The following is a 20180-nucleotide window of genomic DNA, read 5'->3' on the forward strand; positions in this document are numbered from 1 at the left end:
TTGATTAATAGAGGGAGAGTTGACATTTCATTCAGTTAGCGAGTGTGATAGGCCTGCCTAAAGAGAGGGGTTTTAAGAGCATGTTTGAAGCTTTGGATGGTGGGTATTAGTCTGAGCGTCCGGGGAAGGGCATTCCAGAGAATTGGAGCAACTTGGGAGAAGTCCTGGAGATGTGCGTGAGAGGTTCGAATTAAGGTACAGTTTAATCTAATGTCACTGGCAGATCGAAGAGCACGGGAAGGGCGATAGACTGAGATGAGAGAAGAGAGATAGGGAGGTGCAGCATTATTCAGAGCGTTGTGGATGAGGGTTATTATTTTAAAGTGAATACGGAAATAGACAGGTAGCCAGTGCAGTGATTGGCACAAACTGGAGGCATCCGTGTAGCGTTTGGTCTGAAAGACGAGCCTGGCTGCTGCATTAAGAGAAGATTGAAGAGGAGAGAGTTTAGTGAGTGGAAGACCGATTAGTAGGGAGTTACAGTAGTCTAGTCGAGAGTGAATAAGTGCAACGGTCGGATTCTGGAGATGTTTCTGAGATGCATCCGACAAGGGCGAGCAAGACATTGAATATATGGTGAAAAGGAGAGGTCAGAGTCCAGCACAACCCCAAGACAGCGGGCCTGCTGCCTCGGTGCTATAGTGATCCCACAGACCGAGATGGAGAGGTCAGGGTTGGGTTGGTTAGAAGATGGTGAAAAGACAAGAAGTTCAATCTTAGAAAGATTAAGTTTCAAGAAGAGAGAGGACATGATGTTAGAGACAGCAGAGAGACATTCACTAGTGTTCTGGATTAAGACAGGGGTGATGTTAGGTGCAGAAGTATATAGCTGGGTGTCGTCAGCATAAAGTTGATACTGGAAACCAAATCTGCTGATGGTTTGTCCAAAGCGGGCAGCATAAAGGGATAAGAGAAGAGGACCTAGGACTGAGCCCTGAGGAACCCCGACAGAGAGAGGAACAGAAGAAGAGAGAGATCCAGAAAAGGAGACACTGAAGGTGCGGTCAGAGAGATAGGAAGAAAGCCAAGAGAGTGCACTGTCCTTTAGGCCTAATGAGAAGATGGTGGTCCACAGTATTGAACGTTGCCGATAGATCCAGGAGAATGAGGAGAGAATAGTCACCTTGGATTTTGCAGTGAGGAGATCATTGGAGACTTTAGAAAGGGCAGTTTCAGTGGAATACATAGAGCGGAAACCAGATTGCAGGACACTTCTTTCTCTGTGAATGGCTCAAAGGAAGATAGTGAACAAGATAAGGTACCGGAGGGAAGGGGATTAGAGGGGTGAGTGGATTGAGCAATTATTTCCTGGCGAATACAATCAATTTTATCCTTAAAGTAGGTGGCCAGATCTTCAGCCCCAAGATATATGAAGACTTACAAGTCAAACATGCTAGGGATTCAGGGAAATAAATATGAAATATGTTTTTCATGATGTGATAAGGAAAACATTGGCCCAGATTTATTAAAGCCCCTGCGCCAGTTTTCTGTCTGACTTTGCACATTTGTTTCATTGCAAACTGCATGCACATGTATTTAAGAAGTATCAGAGACACATTTGTCCAACAGAATTGTGTTGCACGCCTCAAAAAGTGGTGTAGGGAATGCCAGATTCATGAAGATTGTGCACTAGAATTCATGAACCTGGCACCCCCTGCACACTACAAAGGTAAATCAGGGCCACTCTGCCTCTTGAATACCTTTAAGTCATCCCCCTTAACATCAAGCATGCCTTGCCAAGTCTTCTTACCTGGCTTAGAAATAAGAAGATGTGCTTAAAAGCAAGTTTGGCAATGCCCATGGTGCAAAGAAAAAGTCATGTGCGTAAATATATGAAAGGAAATGGAATTTTCTCTAAAGCCACTTTTTTCAACATTGTTTGGGTTGTTTTTCACTGCAGAGAGGACCAGTCTCATGAACCAAAATTTTTACAATTCAATAATAAAAACAGACCCATGTACAGACCAATCAGATGAGATTTAAGAAAGAGACAAGTTATCCAGTTTTCTCAAAGTTAATGATGCTTCATTTATTAAAATATGTGAATGCTGGATCCAAGCACTTGCTTTGAAGGGATGTGATGCACCCATTGATAAGCTATCATGCCAATACTACAAGTACAACATATCATTTCTCAGCCACTGTTTGGGTCCAGTAAACACTTGGTAAAGAGAATCTGGGGAGAGCTGCTGAGTGGATTATGGAAGAAGGAGAAGATTAGTAAAAATTATTTTTTATTTAAAATTTATTATTTATGATTTTTTTTTAAAAAATACTACCATTACACGATGCTGGGAATGACTAACTTGCTTACTTTTTTCCTAAACTCAAAGCCCCTTACAGATTCTTATACTACATGAAATTTCAAATTGATATAAGAACAATACTCCAGCTACATCAGTGCCTTGATCAAGCCTGCTATAAACCCTTGAGAAAAAGAAAGTAAATCTTTGTATTCTACAAAAGTCTCATAGAAGGCAAGTTATGCATGCTAGCACAGGGATGTGACATAAAATATTGGGAATGGAATGGAGAGCCAACATTTGGAGAAAAGCCCAGGGATTATGATTAACATCATCTCCGACACTAGTGGTCCTGTGCAGCTGATGCAGCAGCCATCTTACTCAGCACACTTGTTGTCTATTGGTTTAGTATCTTCTTACATTTTAACTGCAGTTTCAGTCCTTTAAGTAAGCAGCTGATGTGGCAGTCACTTGTTCTGGTGCATGAACTGCTGTACAGTCTAGCTTGCTGTATGTATACAGTCAAGAGAAAAAATAAAAGTGTGCCCTCTTTAAATTCGCAGTTTTTACATATCAACCCATAAAAAAACACCTGGGTAACAAAAAACAAAATTAGGTAACAACAATATCAGGTAATATTTAACCAAAATGAAGCAAAAAGCATAAACTTAAAGTAATAGTTTGCTGTATGACTTCATCAGTCTCTCACATCATTCTGGGGGATGACTGGTACACTCTTTACGATGTTGTTTTAGTTTATTGAGGCTTCTAGACATTCTGCAATTGGGTAGAGGACTGGACTTTGGGCTATTGTGCTGATGCGTAAAAAACATACGAATTGTACTGATTCATAAAACTATGCACAGACCCCTTACTGTACAATTTTACTTTTATTGCTGTTTTAGCTCCTATCACTCAGTCATGGTCAATGTGAAATTCCAGAGTGTGGGCGGAAACTCTCTAAGCAGATACATTATAATTAGAGATGAGCGAACATACTCGTCCGAGCTTGATGCTCGTTCGAGCATTAGCGTACTCGAAACTGCTCGTTGCTCGGACGAATACTTCGCCCGCTCGAGAAAATGGCAGCTCCCGCCGTTTTGCTTTTTGGCGGCCAGAAACAGAGCCAATCACAAGCCAGGAGACTCTGCACTCCACCCAGCATGACGTGGTACCCTTACACGTCGATAGCAGTGGTTGGCTGGCCAGATCAGGTGACCCTGGGATAGACTAGCCGCTGCCCGCGCTGCTCGGATCATTCTGTGTCTGGGTGCCGCTAGGGAGAGAGCTGCTGCTGGTCAGGGAAAGCGTTAGGGTGTTCTATTAGAATAGTGTTAGGCAGGAGTGATTCAACAAGAACCCAACAGCCCTTCTTAGGGCTACAATAACGTTATACTTTTTTTTTTTTGTTTGCTTGTGGCTGGGCTTGCTGGCACTAGTAGTGCAGCTAGTACCATATTGTGAGGAATTTGCAGGGGGACTTGCTACCGTTGTGTTTAGCTCTTAGTGACACACATATCCACCTCAAACACCAAAGTGGGAAAATTTATTAGGGGTTTGATTTCAATTAGGCACAGTCTGCCATTTACTTTTTATTTTACGTTTATTTTTTTAATAACTCAGTGTCATCTCATCTGGCATAGCAGTGTGCTTTCATACTTGGCTAGAAAATAGCCATCGGAGAATCCAAACGGCTTACTTACGCCTACAGTAGCGTTATATATATTTGATTTCAGGTTGATCTGCTGGTGGCTGTACTTGCTGCAGTGCGTCTACTAGCAAATTGTGAGCAATTTGTAGTGAGACTTGCGACCACTGTGTTTTGCGCTTAGTGACGCACATATCCATCGCAAAGACCGAAGTGGGAAAATTTATTAGGGGTTGGATTTCAATTAGGCACAGTCTGCCATTTCCTTTTTTATTTTACGTTTATTTTCTTAATAACTCAGCGTCATCTCATCTGGCATAGCAGTGTGCTTTCATACTTGGCTAGAAAATAGCCATCGGAGAATCCAAACGGCTTACTTACGCCTACAGTAGCGTTATATATATTTGATTTCTGGTTGATCTGCTGGTGGCTGTCCTTGCTGCAGTGCATCTACTAGCAAATTGTGAGCAATTTGTAGTGAGACTTGCGACCACTGTGTTTTGCGCTTAGTGACGCACATATCCATCGCAAAGACCGAAGTGGGAAAATTTATTAGGGGTTGGATTTCAATTAGGCACAGTCTGCCATTTCCTTTTTTATTTTACGTTTATTTTTTTAATAACTCAGCGTCATCTCATCTGGCATAGCAGTGTGCTTTCATACTTGGCTAGAAAATAGCCATCGGAGAATCCAAGCGGCTTACTTACGCCTACAGTAGCGTTATATATATTTGATTTCTGGTTGATCTGCTGGTGGCTGTCCTTGCTGCAGTGCATCTACTAGCAAATTGTGAGCAATTTGTAGTGAGACTTGCGACCACTGTGTTTTGCGCTTAGTGACGCACATATCCATCGCAAAGACCGAAGTGGGAAAATTTATTAGGGGTTGGATTTCAATTAGGCACAGTCTGCCATTTCCTTTTTTATTTTACGTTTATTTTTTTAATAACTCAGCGTCATCTCATCTGGCATAGCAGTGTGCTTTCATACTTGGCTAGAAAATAGCCATCGGAGAATCCAAACGGCTTACTTACGCCTACAGTAGCGTTATATATATTTGATTTCTGGTTGATCTGCTGGTGGCTGTCCTTGCTGCAGTGCATCTACTAGTAAATTGTGAGCAATTTGTAGTGAGACTTGCGAGCGCTGTGTTTTGCGCTTAGTGACGCACATATCCATCGCAAAGACCGAAGTGGGAAAATTTATTAGGGGTTGGATTTCAATTAGGCACAGTCTGCCATTTCCTTTTTTATTTTACGTTTATTTTTTTAATAACTCAGCGTCATCTCATCTGGCATAGCAGTGTGCTTTCATACTTGGCTAGAAAATAGCCATAGCAATAGGATAGCATCGTTTGGTTTTAAAAACTAAAAAACACAAAAAAAAACAAAAAACACAAAAAAAAGTTAAAAAAAAATTAAAGTTATAACTCTCATTTTCAAAATGTTTAACCCGAGGGCTAGGGGTAGAGGACGAGGGCGGGGACGTGGGCGTCCAACTACTGCAGGGGTCAGAGGCCGTGGTCCTGGGCGGGGTGAGACACCACCTGCTTATGAGGGAGCAGGGGAACGCCGCAGAGCTACACTCCCTAGGTTCATGTCTGAAGTTACTGGGACTCGTGGTAGAGCACTGTTGAGGCCAGAACAGTGCGAACAGGTGATGTCGTGGATTGTCGACAATGCTTCGAGCAATTTGTCCACCAGTCAGTCTTCCACGCAGTCCACCCATGCCACCGAAATCGGCACTCCTCCAGCTCCTGCACCTCAGCCTCCTCCCCCCCAGTCTGCCCCCTCCCAGGAAAATTTGGCATTTGAACCGGCATACTCTGAGGAACTGTTTTCTGGACCCTTCCCACAGTCACAAACCACTTGTCCGGTTGCTGCTGAGCAATTTTCCGATGCCCAGGTTTTCCACCAGTCGCAGTCTGTGGGTGATGATGACCTTCTTGACGTAGTGGAAGAAGTGTGTAAAGAGGTGTCCGACGATGAGGAGACACGGTTGTCAGACAGTGGGGAAGTTGTTGTCAGGGCAGGAAGTCCGAGGGGGGAGCAGACTGAGGGATCGGAGGATGATGAGGTGACAGACCCAAGCTGGGTTGATAGGCCGGGTGAACACAGTGCTTCTGAGACGGAGGAGAGTCCTCGACCAGAACAGGTTGGAAGAGGCAGTGGTGGGGCCAGACGGAGAGGCAGGGCCAGAGCTGGTGCATCAGCGCCAAATGTGTCAACTAGTGAAGCTCCCGTGGCGAGGGCTCCTGCGGCGAGGGCTAGATTTTCAGAAGTCTGGAGGTTCTTTAAGGAAACACCGGATGACCGACGGACTGTGGTGTGCAACATTTGCCAAACCAGGATCAGCAGGGGTTCCACCACTAATAGCTTAACTACCACCAATATGCGCAGGCATATGAATGCTAAACACCCCACTCAGTGGCAACAAGCCCGTTCACCTCCGGCCGTGCACACCACTGCTCCTTCCCCTGTGTCAGCTGATAGTCAGCCCCCTGCCCAGGACCCTGCCACAAAAACCCCATCGTCGCCTCCACGATCCTCCACAGCATCCACCAGCGTTCAGCTCTCCATACCCCAGACGCTGGAGCGGAAACGCAAATATAGTGCAACCCACCCGCACGCCCAAGCCCTTAATGTCCACATCTCCAGATTGCTTAGCCTGGAGATGCTGCCCTATAGGCTAGTAGAGACCGAGGCCTTTCGCAACCTCATGGCGGCGGCCGCCCCTCGGTATTCGGTCCCCAGCCGCCACTACTTTTCCCGATGTGCCGTCCCAGCCCTGCACCAGCACGTGTCAGACAACATCATCCGTGCCCTGACCAACGCCGTTTCTGACAAGGTCCACCTGACCTGGCCACTATATATCGCTGACGGCACATTGGGTTAACTTGGTGGAGGCTGCGGCTGGTCATATACTGCCGACGCCAAGGATTGCGGGGCCTACCTCGGTCCAGGTGTTTCAGGCCTACTATGCCTCCTCCTCCTCCCACCCCTCCTCCACCTCCTCCTCCGAACTACCATCCGTGGGCATGGCGCCATCAGTCGGTAGCTCTAGGCACAGCAGCAGTGCCGTCGCTAAGCGACAGCAGGCGGTGCTCAAACTGCTGAGCCTAGGCGATAAAAGGCACACCGCCCAAGAACTATTACAGGGCATCACGGCGCAGACTGATCTGTGGCTGGCACCGCTGAACCTGAAGCCAGGCATGGTTGTGTGTGACAACGGCCGTAACCTGGTGGCGGCTCTGCAACTCGGCAGACTGACACATGTGCCATGCCTGGCCCATGTGTTAAATCTGATAGTTCAGCGTTTCCTCAAGACATACTCCAATCTGTCTGATTTGCTCACGAAGGTGCGCCGCATCTGTGCGCATTTCAGGAAGTCCAGCACAGATGCTGCCACTCTCAGGGCAGCGCAGCGCCGCCTCCAACTGCCCGCTCACCGACTGTTGTGCGACGTGCCCACGAGGTGGAATTCAACACTGACCATGTTATCCAGAGTTTACCAGCAGCGCCGAGCGATTGTAGACTGCCAGATGTCAACTTCCACCAGAACTGGTAGTCAGGTCAGTCAGCTTCCTCAAGTCTACAATGAGGAGTGGACGTGGATGTCTGATATCTGTCAGGTGCTGAGTAACTTTGAGGAGTCAACACAAATGGTCAGTGGCGATGCCGCCATCATCAGCCTCACCATCCCGCTGCTTGGCCTGTTGAAAAACTCTCTGATCAGCATGAAGTCGGAAGCTTTGCGCTCGTCACAAGAGACGGGGGAAGAAGATTCCCTTGTTGATAGCCAAAGCACCCTTAGGTCTGTTTCTCAGCGCATATCGGAGGAGGTGGAGGTGGAGGTGGAGGAGGATGAGGAGGAAGAGGAGGAGAATGTTGGCGAGACACAAGAGGGGACCATTGTTGAGTCCTTCACTGTTCAGCGTGTATGGGCAGAAGAAGAGGAGTTGGAGGAGGAGGAAATGGACAGTCAGGCCAGTGAGGGGAGTGAATTCTTACGCGTTGGTACTCTGGCGCATATGGCAGATTTCATGCTAGGCTGCCTATCCCGTGACCCTCGCGTTCAAAGAATTTATTCCAGCACCGATTACTGGGTGTTCACTCTCCTGGACCCAGGGTACAAGCAAAATCTTTCCACTCTCATCCCTGGAGAGGAAAGGAGTGTGAGAATGCATGAATACCAGCAGGCCCTGGTGCACAAGCTGAAACAGTATTTCCCTTCTGACAGCGCTAGCGGCAGAGTGCGTAGTTCTGCGGGACAAGTAGCGAGGGAGAGTAGGCGAGCAGGCAGCTTGTCCAGCACTGGCAAGGGTACGCTTTACAAGGCTTTTGCCAGCTTTATGTCACCCCAGCAAGACACTGTCACCTGTCCCCAGTCTCGGCAGAGTAGGGCTGATCTTTACAGAAAGATGGTGAGGGAGTACGTAGCTGACCATACCATCGTCCTAAATGATCACACAGCTCCCTACAACTACTGGGTTTCAAAGCTGGACATGTGGCACGAACTGGCGCTGTACGCCTTGGAGGTTCTTGCCTGCCCTGCCGCTAGCGTCTTGTCCGAGCGGGTTTTCAGTGCAGCTGGTGGCATCATCACCGATAAGCGTACACGCCTGTCGACTGACAGCGCTGACAGGCTGTCACTTATTAAGATGAATAAAGCCTGGATTTCTCATAATTTCCAATCTCCACCAGGTGAAGGAAGCTCAACCTGAATAATTTATCCACTCCTCCTCTTCCTCATTTTCCTCCTTCTCCTCCTCTTTGTACAGTAAAGCAGAGGAAACTGGCTATTTTTTGACAGGGCCCACTGGCTCTAGCTATAGTACTTTATGCATTTAATTTTTCTGGAGGGCCACCGACCCAGTCCTCTGTTTTAAACAATTTTTGGGAGTGCCACATACAGGCACTCAATCTATTCAATTTTTCTGGAGGGCCACCTACCTGCTCCTCTGGTTTGAAAACTTTTTTGGACTGCCACATACAGGCACTCAATCTATTTCATTTTTCTGGAGGGCCACCTACCTGCTCCTCTGGTTTGAAAACTTTTTTGGACTGCCACATACAGGCACTCAATCTATTCCATTTTTCTGGAGGGCCACCTACCTGCTCCTCTGGTTTGAAAACTTTTTTGGACTGCCACATACAGGCACTCAATCTATTCCATTTTTCTGGAGGGTCACCTACCTGCTCCTCTGGTTTGAAAACTTTTTTGGACTGCCACATACAGGCACTCAATCTATTCCATTTTTCTGGAGGGCCACCTACCTGCTCCTCTGGTTTGAAAACTTTTTTGGACTGCCACATACAGGCACTCAATCTATTCAATTTTTCTGGAGGGCCACCTACCTGCTCCTCTGGTTTGAAAACTTTTTTGGACTGCCACATACAGGCACTCAATCTATTCCATTTTTCTGGAGGGCCACCTACCTGCTCCTCTGGTTTGAAAACTTTTTTGGACTGCCACATACAGGCACTCAATCTATTCCATTTTTCTGGAGGGCCACCTACCTGCTCCTCTGGTTTGAAAACTTTTTTGGACTGCCACATACAGGCACTCAATCTATTCCATTTTTCTGGAGGGCCACCTACCTGCTCCTCTGGTTTGAAAACTTTTTTGGACTGCCACATACAGGCACTCAATCTATTCCATTTTTCTGGAGGGCCACCTACCTGCTCCTCTGGTTTGAAAACTTTTTTGGACTGTCACATACAGGCACTCAATCTATTTCATTTTTCTGGAGGGCCACCTACCTGCTCCTCTGGTTTGAAAACTTTTTTGGACTGCCACATACAGGCACTATCCAAATTAAATTGTCTCCATAGCAGCCTCCACACGTTGTCTCCATTGCTACCTCCAAAAGTCGTCCATATAGCTGCCTCCATACATCGTCCCTTTATCAAACGAGGTGTGTCAGGCAGAAATTTGGGTTGTTTTCATGGATTCCACATCAAAGTTGTTAACTTTGTCGCCACCCAGCTGTGTTATCCACAAAATATACTGGCAAACTTTTATCATTTACCGATATTATTTAAGCGCTTCTTGCGCATCTGTTTACATTCCCCTCACCCGCCATATCCTAAACTTATAAGAACGCTACTACACTTGATCTTATACAAAAGGTTCTTAGAAGTGCTGTTTGGGGAGTAGCCTAGAGACACGGGCTTGGATTGGCGAAAGCTCGCCTGGCAGCGGAGCGCCAGCTCCATGCCAAGATCCAACTAACATAGTTTTAACTGCAGCACCTTTAATCTACTACTATTTCACTGCCTCCATACATGGTCCCCTTATCAAACGAGCTGTGTCAGGCAGAATTTTGGGTTGTTTTCATGGCTTCCATGTTAACTTTGTCGCCACCCTGCTGTGTAATCCACAAAATATACTGGCAAACTTTTATCATGTACCGATATTATTTGAGCGCTTCTTGCTCACCTCCTTTGGTTCCTCTCTGCCACCCATTGGTTTGAAGCCTGAGTCCATTTAGGGTATGTCGCCATGCCACTCTCTTGCCTGCCGCTGCTGCCGCTGCCTCTGCATGCCGTCCCCTATAGTGTCAGGGTCAATTATTGGATGTTTTAGATGCTATCTAGCTTCATTCTGTCACTCTGTCATGGCCATGCTGTTGCCCATAGTTTTGGCATAATGGTGCGATTAAGCAGCCTCAGAGGCATCCATGCATGCTGCCCCTGCTGTTTCCTGTCCATTTCCGTGGTGTTTCCATCCTTTTCTGAGGTTCCCAGGTGTTTGGCCAAGCTTCCCTGTGCAGAGCCTTGGTCCCCTTGAAAAATGCTCGAGTCTCCCATTGACTTCAATGGGGCTCGTTATTCGAGACGAGCACTCGAGCATCGGGAAAAGTTCGTCTCGAATAACGAGTACCCGAGCATTTTAGTGCTCGCTCATCTCTAATTATAATCCCAGTGTGCTGACAATGTGGCTAAATTATCAGGATACAGGTTTATCTACACTTTCATTTAACTTCTGAACATTCTACTAGTATCTGACAAATAGAAAAAGAGAGATTAAACAGATCAGAGATGATAAGATGATATATAAGATGATATATAAAACACAATCTGCTAACTCAGCTATAAAAGACACCGTGAGCTCATTCCCCTGCTAGAAACATCTTATCTATAGCTTGTAGAGTAAGTCTGTGCACACTGCTTGCTGGCAGGAAGTGGAAATATAGAGTTATAAAAGTTATGCAAATTATCGTGGGGCACTCAGGCTACGTCACCTGAGCATCTCAGGGAATCTAGTATTTTAATGTATGCACCACCAACATAGCGCTAGCGCTAAGGGGGGTGAACTGATCCTACAATGGCCAACTTTTATGATATCTTTAATGTGGGATTTGAATTTTAGTAGCCTAAAAGTCTCACTCACAATTCATTGAATGCCTACAATACAGGTATATGGAGGTTAATCCACAGTGAGATAAATACATATATATGGAGAGATGTAGATAGATTTTGTATACCATTATTTTTGCCAGTAATAAAAAAGATGATATTTTATGCTTTTAGGCAAAGAAAAATTTCACAACACTTGGGCAGATTTATCAAGCTGTCTGAAAGTCAGAATATTCCTAGTTGTCCATGGCAATCACAGCTTAGCTTTCATTTTACCAGTGCTCATGAATATTTTAAAGGGGAGCTGTGATTGGTTGCCATGGGCAACTGGAAATATTCTGACTTTCAGACAGTTTGATAAATCTGCCCCATTATCTTGCTTCTGACACAGTGGAGCACAATTACTTCCCTGCACCAACTTTTTTGTGGTGCACCTTTAACATAGAGCGTGCAACAGACTTTACATGTTAAATGTTGCGCATGGTCTTATTGAGCACCAGAACGGCCCCTAATTTGTGTCGCGTGGTGCCTTGTGCAGCTGCGCCACAAAACGGACGCGTGTGACACATTTGTGGTGCAGACACTTCTTAAATACATGTGCAATCAATTTCCACTAGAAAGAATGTTAAAATACTGTTTGAATGATGTCACATGATATGAATTGCCTGTGTGCGAATGTGGTCTAAAAGACCACATAAAAGTAATGTGTGTATATTTTGGTGCTGTTCTCTATGGAGCGGTCCTCCTCTCCAACGCACAGCTGTATGTACCCTAACCCTTATTTGGTACTTCAGGTGTCTCATTTTAACTTTTACTTGAAGAGAGTCGGACAAAAGTACCCATGCACTAGGTAGTTAATACTGCATCAGCAAAGTTTTTCAAAGACAAAGATTTTAACGCAGACTGTGGATTCAAGGCATGCTGTGATTAGTGATGAGCGAACATACTCGTCTCATACTTCGCCCGCTCGAGAAAATGGCATCTCCCGCCGTTTTGCTTTTTGGCGGCCAGAAACAGAGCCAATCACAAGCCAAGAGACTCTGCACTCCACCCAGCATGACGTGGTACCTTTACACGTCGATAGCAGTGGTTGGCTGGCCAGATCAGGTGACCCTGGAATAGACTAGCCCCTGCCTGCGCTGCTCGGATCATTCTGTGTCTGGATGCCGCTAGGGAGAGAGCTGCTGCTGGTCAGGGAAAGCGTTAGGCTGTTCTATTAGAATAGTGTTAGGCAGGAGTGATTCTACAAGAACCCAACAACCCTTCTTAGGGCTACAATAACGTTATACTTTTTTTTAATTTGCTTGTGGCTGGGCTTGCTGGCACTAGTAGTGCAGCTAGCACCATATTGTGAGGAATTTGCAGGGGGACTTGCTACCGTTGTGTTTAGCTCTTAGTGACACGCATATCCACCTCAAACACCGAAGTGGGACAATTTATTAGGGGTTTGAGTAGAATTAGGCAGAGTCTGCTGATTTTTTTTTTTTTTAGCTGTATTTCACTTTATAGCTCAAACTCATCTTGCAAAGTAGTGTGCTCTCATTGTAGGCTACAAAATAGCCATAGGAGAACCCCAACGGCTTACTTAGGCCTACAATAGCGTTATATTTTCCTTTTTTTTGTTTGCTTGTGGCTGGGCTTGCTGGCACTAGTAGTGCAGCTAGTACCATATGCAACACCCTCGCCGATGCAATGGCGAAGGAGTGCTTGCGAATAAGCCCCATAGCATGTCACCACATCGCAGAGGGGACATTGCAGTGGTTAATCCTGCCTGGCAAGGCAGAAGTTAATCTGTGTATGATGTAAGAGTCTAGTATTCAATGATCTATGTTACATCCTGTCTCTGTGAGCTGAGAGGTAATTGGAGGAGCAGCCACCACCTGACCAAGGGGAGATAATAAAACCCCTGGCCAAGAATATTCTAGAGAGCAGTTAGCTGAGCAGTAGCTCAGAAGCAGACTGGAGTCTCTCCAGTACAGACTCTTCGGAGTCTGTACAGCTAGCACACCAGACCAGAGCAGGAAGAGCCTAGCCCCTGCCTGAAGTGGAGCTAATAGCTAGGTAGTGAGGAAAGGGGTATCATCCTACCTTCAAGGGTGATACCTGAAGATATCCAGGATCAAGCTGAAGCATCCTTCCAGGACACAGCTACCTCCCAGCCTGCCATTGCATCCAGGCTGGTGATCTACATCCTGTGGCTCCCTCCAAATACCTCTCCAGTACTCCACCATCTTGTTAAAGGCACGTTGCTGATGTTCCTGTCGGTTTCAATAAAGAACTGTAAGTTGTTTGTGTTCAACCTCTGCCTCCGTCTGGTCCCTGCTACTACAGCTGCCATCATCACAGGCACCCTGTCCACTGCACAGAGACTCATACTCTAGATACAAAAAGGGTTGCCCCAGGGAGATCCGCTATAGCAGCCTCTCCCTCATCATTTCTTGCCAACACCACCCTGCTGGAGACCTGCCAGGCTGTAGGACAGCCCTCCGGTTCCCCATACCAAGCACCGTGACAAAAGCGTGCTTAGGCCGCAACCGCCAGCCACTCAGGTACTGCGGGCCCCGGCTGACTCCAGGCCCCGAGAAAAGGCTCGGCCCCGGTGGGGGATGTTGCACATACTGTGAGGAATTTGCTGGGAGACCTGCGACCGTTGTGTTTAGCTCTTAGTGACACGCATATCCACCTCAAACACCGAAGTGGGACAATTTATTAGGGGTTTGAGTAGAATTAGGCAGAGTCTGCTGATTTTTTTTTTTTTTAGCTGTATTTCATTTTATAGCTCAAACTCATCTTGCAAAGCAGTGTGCTCTCATTGTAGGCTACAAAATAGCCATAGGAGAACCCCAACGGCTTACTTAGGCCTACAATAGCGTTATATTTTCCTTTTTTTTGTTTGCTTGTGGCTGGGCTTGCTGGCACTAGTAGTGCAGCTAGTACCATACTGTGAGGAATTTGCTGGGAGACCTGCGACCGTTGTGTTTAGCTCTTAGTGACACACATATCCACCTCAAACACCAAAGTGGGACAATTTATTAGGGGTTTGAGTAGAATTAGGCAGTCTGCTGATTTTTTTTTTTTTTAGCTGTATTTCATTTTATAGCTCAAACTCATCTTGCAAAGCAGTGCGCTCTCATTGTAGGCTACAAAATAGCCATAGGAGAACCCCAACGGCTTACTTAGGCCTACAATAGCGTTATATTTTCCTTTTTTTTGTTTGCTTGTGGCTGGGCTTGCTGGCACTAGTAGTGCAGCTAGTACCATACTGTGAGGAATTTGCTGGGAGACCTGCGACCGTTGTGTTTAGCTCTTAGTGACACGCATATCCACCTCAAACACCGAAGTGGGACAATTTATTAGGGGTTTGAGTAGAATTAGGCAGAATCTGCTGATTTTTTTTTTTTTAGCTGTATTTCATTTTATAGCTCAAACTCATCTTGCAAAGCAGTGTGCTCTCATTGTAGGCTACAAAATAGCCATAGGAGAACCCCAACGGCTTACTTAGGCCTACAATAGCGTTATATTTTCCTTTTTTTTGTTTGCTTGTGGCTGGGCTTGCTGGCACTAGTAGTGCAGCTAGTACCATACTGTGAGGAATTTGCTGGGAGACCTGCGACCGTTGTGTTTAGCTCTTAGTGACACACATATCCACCTCAAACACCAAAGTGGGACAATTTATTAGGGGTTTGAGTAGAATTAGGCAGTCTGCTGATTTTTTTTTTTTTTTAGCTGTATTTCATTTTATAGCTCAAACTCATCTTGCAAAGCAGTGCGCTCTCATTGTAGGCTACAAAATAGCCATAGGAGAACCCCAACGGCTTACTTAGGCCTACAATAGCGTTATATTTTCCTTTTTTTTGTTTGCTTGTGGCTGGGCTTGCTGGCACTAGTAGTGCAGCTAGTACCATACTGTGAGGAATTTGCTGGGAGACCTGCGACCGTTGTGTTTAGCTCTTAGTGACACGCATATCCACCTCAAACACCGAAGTGGGACAATTTATTAGGGGTTTGAGTAGAATTAGGCAGAATCTGCTGATTTTTTTTTTTTTAGCTGTATTTCATTTTATAGCTCAAACTCATCTTGCAAAGCAGTGTGCTCTCATTGTAGGCTACAAAATAGCCATAGGAGAACCCCAACGGCTTACTTAGGCCTACAATAGCGTTATATTTTCCTTTTTTTTGTTTGCTTGTGGCTGGGCTTGCTGGCACTAGTAGTGCAGCTAGTACCATACTGTGAGGAATTTGCTGGGAGACCTGCGACCGTTGTGTTTAGCTCTTAGTGACACGCATATCCACCTCAAACACCGAAGTGGGACAATTTATTAGGGGTTTGAGTAGAATTAGGCAGAGTCTGCTGATTTTTTTTTTTTTTTACCTTTATTTCATTTTATAGCTCAAACTCATCTTGCAAAGCAGAAAATCCAGTTGTGTGCTGTCAGTGTAGGTTAGAAACTAGCCATAGCAATAGGATAGCATCGTTTTGGTTAAAAAAAAAAAACTAAAAAAAAATAAACACAAATATTTTTTTTTTTTCAAGTTTACACTTTAAATTGGAAAATGTTTAACCCGAGGGCTAGGGGTAGAGGACGAGGGCGTGGACGTGGGCGTCCAACTACTGCAGGGGTCAGAGGCCGTGGTCCTGGGTGGGGTGAGACACCACCTGCTGATGGGGGAGCAGGGGAACGCCGCAGAGGTACACTCCCTAGGTTCATCATGTCTCAAGTTACTGGGACTCGTGGTAGAGCACTGTTGAGGCCAGAGCAGTGCGAAGAGGTGATGTCGTGGATTGCGGACAATGCTTCTAGCCATTTGTCCACCAGTCAGTCTTCCACGCAGTCCACCCATGTCACCGAAATCGGCACTCCTTCAGCTCCTCCACCTCAGCCTCCTTCCCCCCAGTCTGCCCCCTCCCACCAAAATTTGGCATTTGAACCGGCATACTGTTTTCTGGACCCTTCCCACAGTCACAAACCACTTGTCCTGCTGCTGCTGAGCTATTTTCCGATGCCCAGGTTTTCCACCAGTCGCAGTCTGTGGGTGATGATGACATTATTCACGTAGTGGAAGAAGTGTGTAAAGAGGTGTTGGACGATGAGGAGACACGGTTGTCAGACAGTGGTGAAGTTGTTGTCAGGAGGGGGGAGCAGACTGAGGGATCGGAGGATGAGGAGGTGACAGACCCAAGCTGGGTTGATAGGCCGGGTGAACACAGTGCTTCTGAGACGGAGGCGAGTCCTATAGCAGAACAGGTTGGAAGAGGCAGTGGTGGGGCCAGACGGAGAGGCAGGGCCAGAGCTGGTGCATCAGCGCCAAATGTTGCCCGTAGTCAAGCTCCCGTGGCGAGGGCAAGATTTTCAGAAGTCTGGAGGTTCTTTAAAGAAACACCGGATGACCGACGGACTGCGGTGTGCAACCTTTGCCAAACCAGGATCAGCAGGGGTTCCACCACTACTAGCTTAACTACCACCAGTATGCGCAGGCATCTGAATGCTAAACACCCCACTCAATGGCACCAAGCCCGTTCACCTCCGGCCGGGCACACCACTGCTCCTTCCCCTGTGTCATCTGCTAGTCAGCCCCCTGCCCAGGACCCCGGCCCAAACACCTCCCGTGCGAAAACCCCATCTTCGCCTCCACGATCCTCCACAGCATCCACCAGCGTTCAACTCTGCATACCCCAGACGCTGGAGCGCAAAAGGAGGTATAGCGCAACCCACCCACACGCCCAAGCCCTCAACGTACACATCTCCAAGTTGCTTAGCCTGGAGATGCTGCCCTATAGGCTGGTAGAGACCGAGGCCTTCCAAAACCTCATGGCGGCGGCCGCCCCTCGGTGTTCGGTCCCCAGCCGCCACTACTTTTCCCGATGTGCCGTCCCAGCCCTGCACAAACACGTGTCAGAGAACATCCTCCGTGCCCTGACCAACGCCGTTTCTGACAAGGTCCACCTGACCACGGACACGTGGACGAGTGCTGCCGGGCAGGGCCACTATATATCGCTGACGGCACATTGGGTTAACTTGGTGGAGGCTGGGACCGAGTCTGACCCTGGGGCTGGTCATATACTGCTGACGTCGAGGATTGCGGGGCCTACCTCGGTCCAGGTCTCAAAGGCCTACTATGCCTCCTTCTCCTCCCACCCCTCCTCCACCTCCTCCTCTGAATTACCATCCGTGGGCATGGCGCCGTCAGTCGGTAGCTCTAGGCACAGCAGCAGTGCCATCGTTAAGCGACAGCAGGCGGTGCTCAAACTGCTGAGCCTAGGCGATAAAAGGCACACCGCCCAAGAGCTATTACAGGGCATCACGGCGCAGACTGATCTGTGGCTGGCACCGCTGAACCTGAAGCCAGGCATGGTTGTGTGTGACAACGGCCGTAACCTGGTGGCGGCTCTGCAACTCGGCAGACTGACACATGTGCCATGCCTGGCCCATGTGTTAAATCTCATAGTTCAGCGTTTCCTCAAGACATACCCCAATCTGTCTGATTTGCTAACGAAGGTGCGCCGCATCTGTGCGCATTTCAGGAAGTCCAGCACAGATGCTGCCACTCTCAGGGCAGCGCAGCGCCGCCTCCAACTGCCCGCTCACCGACTGTTGTGCGACGTGCCCACGAGGTGGAATTCAACACTAAACATGTTATCCAGAGTTTACCAGCAGCGCAGAGCGATTGTAGACTGCCAGATGTCAACTTCCACCAGAACTGGTAGTCAGGTCAGTCAGCTTCCTCAAGTCTACAATGAGGAGTGGACGTGGATGTCTGATATCTGTCAGGTGCTGAGTAACTTCGAGGAGTCAACACAGATGGTCAGTGGCGATGCCGCCATCATCAGCCTCACCATCCCGCTGCTTGGCCTGTTGAAAAACTCTCTGGTCAGCATGAAGTCTTTGCGCTCGTCACAAGAGACGGGGGAAGAAGATTCCCTTGTTGATAGCCAAAGCACCCTTAGGTCTGTTTCTCAGCGCATATCGGAGGAGGTGGAGGAGGATGAGGAGGAAGAGGAGGAGAATGTTGGCGAGACAGAAGAGGGGACCATTGTTCAGTCCTTCACTGTTCAGCGTGTATGGGCAGAAGAAGAGGAGTTGGAGGAGTTGGAGGAGGAGGAAATGGACAGTCAGGCCAGTGAGGGGAGTGAATTCTTGCGCGTTGGAACTCTGGCGCATATGGCAGATTTCATGCTAAGCTGCCTATCCCGTGACCCTCGCGTTCAAAGAATTTATTCCAGCACCGATTACTGGGTATTCACTCTCCTGGACCCACGGTACAAGCAAAATCTTTCCACTCTCATCCATGGAGAGGAAAGGAGTGTGAGAATGCATGAATACCAGCAGGCCCTGGTGCACAAGCTGAAACAGTATTTCCCTTCTGACACCGCTAGCGGCAGAGGGCGTACTTCTGCGGGACAAGTAGCGAGGGAGAGTAGGCGACCAGGCAGCTTGTGCAGCACTGGCAGGGGTACGTTTTACAAGGCCTTTGCCAGTTTTATGTCTCCCCAGCAAGACACTGTCACTTGTCCCCAGTCTCGGCAGAGTAGGGCTGATCTTTACAGAAAGATGGTGAGGGAGTATGTAGCTGACCATACCATCGTCCTAAATGATCACACAGCTCCCTACAACTACTGGGTTTCAAAGCTGGACATGTGGCACGAACTGGCGCTGTACGCCTTGGAGGTTCTTGCCTGCCCTGCCGCTAGCGTGTTGTCCGAGCGGGTTTTCAGTGCAGCTGGTGGCATCATCACCGATAAGCGTACACGCCTGTCGACTGACAGCGCTGACAGGTTGACGCTTATCAAGATGAATAAAGCCTGGATTTCTCCGCATTTCCATTCTCCACCAGGTGAAAGAAGCTGAACCTGAATAATGTATGCACTCCTCCTCCTCATTGTCCTCCTTCTCCTCCTCTTTGTACACTAAAGCAGAGGAAACTGGCTATTTTTGCCAGGGCCAACTGGCTCTGGCTATAGTACTCTATGTATTTAATTTTTCTGGAGGGCCAACTACCCTGTCCTCTGTTTTAAACAATTTTTGGGAGTGCCACATACAGGCACTCAATCTATGTAATTTTTCTGGAGTACCAGATACCTGCTCCTCTGGTTTGAAAACTTTTTTGGACTGCCACATACAGGCACTCAATTTATTTAATCTTTTTGGAGGACCAGCTACCTGCTCTTCTGCTTTGAAAACTTTTTTGGACTGCCACATACAGGCACTCAATCTATGTAATTTTTCTGGAGGACCAGCTACCTGCTCCTCTGGTTTGAAAACTTTTTTGGACTGCCACATACAGGCACTCAATTTATTTAATCTTTTTGGAGGACCAGCTACCTGCTCTTCTGCTTTGAAAACTTTTTTGGACTGCCACATACAGGCACTCAATCTATGTAATTTTTCTGGAGGACCAGCTACCTGCTCCTCTGGTTTGAAAACTTTTTTGGACTGCCACATACAGGCACTCAATCTATGTAATTTTTCTGGAGGACCAGCTACCTGCTCCTCTGGTTTGAAAACTTTTTTGGACTGCCACATACAGGCACTATCCAAATTAAATTGTCTCCATAGCAGCCTCCACACGTCGTCTTTTTAGCTGCCTTCACACGTTGTCTCCATTGCTACCTCCACACGTCATCGCCATAGCTGCCTCCAAAAGTAGTCCATATAGCTGCCTCCATACATGGTCCCCTTATCAAACGAGCTGTGTCAGGCAGAATTTTGGATTGTTTTCATGGCTTCCATGTTAACTTTGTCGCCACCCTGCTGTGTAATCCACAAAATATACTGGCAAACTTTTATCATTTACCAATATTATTTCAGCGCTTCTTGCGCATCTGTTTACATTCCCCTCACCCGCCAGAACCCAAACTTATAAGAACGCTACTACACTTGATCTTATACAAAAGGTTCTTAGAAGTGCTGTTTGGGGAGTAGCCTAGAGA

The 20180-nt window shown here is 47.2% G+C and overlaps 1 protein-coding gene across 3 annotated transcripts in view; it reads right to left on the bottom strand.

Moving 5' to 3' along the window:
* Window positions 1–20180, bottom strand: part of REPS2 (RALBP1 associated Eps domain containing 2) — a 175673-nt gene that overhangs the window by 44202 nt on the left and 111291 nt on the right. The window lies entirely within an intron of this gene.

This window comes from Engystomops pustulosus, chromosome 2, assembly GCF_040894005.1.
Source record: "Engystomops pustulosus chromosome 2, aEngPut4.maternal, whole genome shotgun sequence".
NCBI lineage: Eukaryota > Metazoa > Chordata > Amphibia > Anura > Leptodactylidae > Engystomops > Engystomops pustulosus.